The sequence below is a fragment of the Heptranchias perlo genome, chromosome 33 (genome assembly GCF_035084215.1).
Source record: "Heptranchias perlo isolate sHepPer1 chromosome 33, sHepPer1.hap1, whole genome shotgun sequence".
Lineage (NCBI taxonomy): Eukaryota > Metazoa > Chordata > Chondrichthyes > Hexanchiformes > Hexanchidae > Heptranchias > Heptranchias perlo.
Genome location: NC_090357.1, coordinates 29,822,713 through 29,828,712, shown reverse-complemented (window position 1 = coordinate 29,828,712; position 6,000 = coordinate 29,822,713).

Genomic DNA, 6,000 nt, shown 5'->3' with positions numbered 1-6,000 from the left:
ATCCTGCAGCTTTCCAGTGGATAACTAACCTGGGCGATTTTAACTGCCCACGTGCCCTGGCAGCATGCGTAGAATGCATGGACCCAGAGATTAAGGAGATCAAATTCCTCGGCATGCAATCCTCCAGCGCTGACCCCACCTGGGGGTTTGTGGGGCGGCACCTAATTAGTATTGGGCAGGTGGGCGCCAATGCCACTATGGGTACATTTACGATGCCTGCCTGCCTTACTTGCCAGAAACTCCAGCACCTGACTGAGGTTGGGAGGTGGGAGTTGCTCATGCCCCCCGACCCCAGCCATGTTCCGCTTGGGCCCCCTGAGCAATTCCCTAAGGTTTGTCCTGGCTGCTTACAGGGAATCCAGAACAAGGAGGCACAAGCTTAAAATTAGAGCTAGGCCGTTCTGGGTTGATGTCAGGAAGCACTTCTTCACACAAAGGGGAGTGGAAATTTGGAAATCTCTCCCCCAGAAAGCTATTGAGGCTGGGGGTCAATTGAAAATTTCAAAACTGAGATTGATAGATTTTTGTTAGGCGAGGGTATTAAGGGATATGGAACCATGACGGATAAATGGAGTTAAGATACAGATCAGCCATGATCTAATTGAATAGCAGAACAGGATCGAGGGGCTGAATGGCCTACTCCTGTTCCTATGCTTCCTGGTTTGGACTGCACTGGTGGGGTCCGCACTCATCTGTGCGGAGACCGGTACCCCTCACCTGTGCAGAGACCGGTATCACTCACTAGTGTGGAGACCGGTACCCCTCACCTGTGCAGAGACCGGTGCCCCTCACCTGTGTGGAGACTGGTACCCCTCACCTGTGTGGAGACCGGTACCCCTCACCCGTGCCCCTCGCCCGTGCGGACACCGGTGCCCCTCACCTGTGCGGAGACTGGTACCCCTCACCTGTGTGGAGACCGGTACCCCTCACCTCACTGCACATACTGCCGTCCACCGGGTCTCTATCTGACTGTAGTGAATGGGAACTCTGGCATCGGGAGCCTCCGACCCTGCCTCCATCCCCTCGTCGTCATTTGCCTTTTAAGGGCTGGGCAGAGTTCCATCCTTTACAAAGCAAATCGTAAACCACAGGAAATGTGGAGATCCGGCAGTTTCCTAGGATCATAGAATCTTTGAATGTTATCGCACAGAAGGAGGCCATTCAGCCCATCGTGTCCATGCCGGCTGAAAAAGAGCCATCCAGCTTAATCCCACTTTCCAACATTTGGTCCGTAGCCCTGTGGGTTACAGTACTTCAAATGCACATCCAGGTACTTTTTAAATTGGTGGAGGGTTTCTGCCTCTCCCACCCTTTCAGGCAGTGAGTTCCAGACCCCACCACCCTCTGAGTGAAAAAAATTCTCCTCAGCTCCCCTCTAATCCTTCTACCAATTACTTTAAATCTATGCCCCCTGGTTATTGACCCCTCTGCTAAGGGAAATAGGTCCTCCCTATCCACTCTATCTAGTCCTGTCATAATTTTATACACCTCAATTAAATCACCCCTCAGCCTCCTTTGTTCCGGGACTCGGAGACTACTAAAGGCCCAGGCTCAAGGGCCTACCCGCACTCGGAGCGGAGCTACAGGCGGGAGCGGACCGAGGAGAGAGCGCGGGACTCGGAGACTACTAAAGGCCCAGGCTCGAGGGCCTACCCGCAGAGAGGCAATCGGTGAAAAAATCAAGGATTGACGTCACAGGACAGCGGGTAGGTGATTGGCGAGTCGATAAAGGGAGCAGCGGAGGCCTGAGGTGAGTAATTAAACTCACCTACGTGAGTCTTTTTCCCCAGCGGGGAAGGAGCTTCGCGGCTTTTTCAAAGGCAGGCGGCGGGGCCAATTCATTGGTACCCGTATATAGGTGGAGCGGTTGCTAAACCCGAGACACTACACTAGTAGTGTCTCCCACCCTCCCACCTCCTCTAACCTTTTGGGGGGTAGAGGGAATTTAAAGGGTAGGTTTGTTTTTATATTTTGTTTTCAGGGACTTAACTCCTGGACCTAAGATAAATAAGAAGCAAAAAGTAATCCAAAGTGGGACGTCACCAAGGAAGAGGTAAGTGATTGGTTGGTGAGTATTTTCCTGCTGAATTTGTCTAAGGTTAGAGTTTGTGGATTCTAGGGTCTCTGTTGTGTAGTGGGGGACTGCTGTTCAGCAAGGGCCCTTGAGTATACCTTTTAATTGAAGTGAAATTGGTGGGATTCATTTAATTGGAATTAATTAGTTAAAGGATAAGTCATGTCAGGACAGCCCGGCCCCGTGTTATGCTCTTCCTGCTCTATGTGGGAAATCAGGGACCCTTCCGGTGTCCCTGACGACCAGGTGTGCGGGAAATGTATCCAGCTGCAGCTACTGACAAACCGCATTGCGGCACTGGAGCTGCGGATGGATTCATTATGGAGCATTCGCGATGCTGAAAACGTCATGGATAGCACGTTTAGTGAGATGGTCACACCGCAGGTAAAGGTTGTAAAGGCAGGAAGTAAGTGGGTGACCTCCAGGCAGAGTAAGAGGAGCAGGCAGGCAGTGCAGGGGTCCCCTGTGGCCGTCCCCCTCTCAAACAAATATACCGCTTTGGATATTGTTGAGGGGGATGACTTATCAGGGGAAGGCAGCAGCAGCCAACTTCCTGGCACCAGGGGTAGCTCTGCTGCACAGGCTGGGAGGAAAAAGAGTGGAAGAGCTATAGTGGTAGGGGATTCTATCGTAAGGGGAACAGACAGGCATTTCTGTGGCCGTAAACGTGACTCCAGGATGGTTTGTTGCCTCCCTGGTGCCAGGGTCATGGATGTCACTGAGCGGCTACAGGGCATTCTCAAGGGGGAGGGTGAGCAGGCAGAGGTCGTGGTCCACATTGGGACCAACGACATAGGTAGGAAGGGAGATGAGGTCCTGCATCAAGAATTTAGGGATCGAGGTAGCAGATTAAAGAGCAGGACCTCAAAGGTTGTAATCTCTGGATTACTCCCAGTGCCACGGGCTAGTGAGTATAGAAATAGGAGGATAGAACAGATGAATGCGTGGCTAAAGAGTTGGTGCAGGAGGGAGGGTTTCAGTTTCCTGGATCACTGGGCCTGCTTCTGGGGAAGGTGGGACTTGTACAAGTCGGACGGGTTGCACCTGAACCAGAGCGGGACAAATATCCTTGCGGGGAGGTTTGCTAGCACTGTTGGGGGGGGTTTAAACTAACTTGGCAGGGGGATGGGATACAGAGTGGAGCTACATTAGGGGGTGATGTGCAGCCAAATATAGAGAAAAAAACAAGTCAGCTTGGAAGACAGCGCAAATATGTCAGAGCAAGGCTGGATGGCATCTATTTTAATGCAAGGAGTCTTGCGAATAAGGTGGATGAACTGAAGGTGTTGATAAACACATGGGAGTATGATATTGTTGCTGTCACAGAGACATGGTTGAGGGAGGGGCAAGACTGGCAGCTCAATATTCCGGGGTACAGAATCTTCAGGCGAGACAGAGGGGGAGGTATAAGAGGAGGGGGGGTCCGCAATATTAATTAAAGAATCAATTACTGCCATAAGGAGGGATGATATATTAGCAGGTTCCTCTAATGAGGCCATATGGGTGGAGCTTAAAAACAAAAAGGGGGCAAGCACTTTGATGGGAGTGTACTATAGACCCCCAAACAGTCAGGGGGAGACAGAGGAACAGATATGTAGGCAAATCTCAGAAAATTGTGCAAATAATAGGGTAATATTAGTGGGGGATTTCAACTTCCCCAATATTAACTGGGATACTCAGAGTGTAAAAGGCTTAGAGGGTACAAAATTCTTAACGTGCATCCAGGAGAGCTTTTTGAGCCAGCATGTAGAAAGTCCTACAAGAGAGGGGGCGGTACTGGACCTAATTCTAGGGAATGTGGCCGGCCAAGTGGAAGAAGTGCTAGTAGGTGAGCACTTTGGTGACAGTGACCATAATTCGGTGAGATTTAAGGTGGTCATGGAAAAGGACAGGGAGGGGCCGGAAATAAAGGTTCTAAATTGGGGGAAGGCCGATTTTAATAGGATAAGGCAGGATCTGGCCAAAATGGACTGGGATCAGCTGCTTGTAGGAAAATCCGCATCGGAGCAATGGGAGTCTTTCAGAAGGGAGATTGAGACCATACAATGGCAACATGTTCCAGTAAAGGTCAAGGGTGGTTCCAAGAACTCCAGGGAACCTTGGATGTCAGGGGATATACGAGAATGGATTAGGAAAAAAAGGAGGGCTTTTGGCAGATACAAAAGGCTAAGGACGGAGGAAGCCCTAGAGGAGTACAAAAAGTGCAGGGGGATACTTAAAAAGGAAATTAGGAGATCAAGGAGGGGCCATGAAAAAACACTGGCGAGCAAAATAAAGGAAAATCCTAAGATGTTTTATAAGTATATTAAGGGTAAGAGGATGACTAGGGAAAAAATAGGGCCCATTAGGGACAAAAATGGCAATCTGTGTGTGGAGCCGGCAGATGTAGGAGGGGTTCTAAATGAATTTTTTGCATCTGTTTTCACTATGGAGAAGGACGACGTAGACATAGAAATATGACAGGGGGACTGTGATATACTCGAACATATTAACATCGAGCGGGAGGAGGTATTGGCGGTTTTAGCAGGCCTAAAAATGGATAAATCCCCAGGCCCGGACGAAATGTATCCCAGGCTATTCTTTGAGGCAAAGGAGGATATTGCGGGGGCTCTGACACATATATTCAGAACCTCTCTGGCCACAGGGGATGTGCCAGAGGACTGGAGAACCGCTAATGTAGTACCATTATTCAAGAAGGGGAGTAGGGAAAAACCGGGGAACTACAGGCCAGTGAGCCTAACATCAGTGGTAGGAAAATTATTGGAAAAAATTCTGAAGGACAAAATTAGTCTCCACTTGGAGAAGCAAGGATTAATCAGGGATAGTCAACATGGCTTTGTCAAGGGAAGATCATGTCTGACTAATTTGATTGAATTTTTTGAGGGGGTGACTAGGCGTGTGGATGAGGGTAACGCAGTGGATGTGGTATACATGGATTTCAGTAAGGCCTTCGATAAAGTCCCGCACAGGAGACTGGTCAAGAAGGTACGAGCCCATGGAATCCAGGGTGCCTTGGCACTTTGGATACAAAACTGGCTTAGTGGCAGAAGGCAGAGGGTGATGGTCGAAGGTTGTTTTTGTGACTGGAAGCCCGTGGCCAGTGGGGTACCACAGGGATCTGTGCTGGGGCCCTTGCTGTTTGTGGTCTACATTAACGACTTGGATATGAATGTAAAAGGTATGATCAGTAAGTTCGCTGATGATACAAAAATTGGTAGGGTGGTAAATAGCGAGGAGGATAGCCTCAGTCTGCAGGACAATATAGATGGGTTGGTCAGATGGGCGGAACAGTGGCAAATGGAATTTAACCCGGAAAAGTGTGAGGTGATGCACTTTGGAGGGACTAACAAGGCAAGGGAATACGCAATGAATGGGAAGACCCTAGGCAAGACAGAGGGTCAGAGGGATCTTGGTGTGCAAGTTCACAGATCCCTGAAGGCGGCGGAACAGGTAGATAAGGTGGTAAAGAAGGCATATGGGATACTTGCCTTTATTAGCTGAGGCATAGAATATAAGAGCAAGGAGGTTATGATGGAGCTGTATAAAACACTGGTTAGGCCACAGCTGGAGTATTGTGTGCAGTTCTGGTCGCCGCACTACAGGAAGGATGTGATCGCTTTGGAGAGGGTGCAGAGGAGATTCACCAGGATGTTACCAGGGCTGGAGCGCTTCAGCTATGAAGAGAGACTGGGAAGATTGGGTTTGTTTTCCTTGGAGCAGAGGAGGCTGAGGGGGGACATGATTGAGGTGTACAAAATTATGAGGGGCACAGATAGGATGGATACTAAGGAGCTTTTTCCCTTCATTGAGGGTTCTATAACCAGGGGGCATAGATTCAAGGTAAAAGGCGGGAGGTTTAGAGGGGATTTGAGAAAGAACTTTTTCACCCAGAGGGTGGTTGGAGTCTGGAACTCACTGCCTGAGAG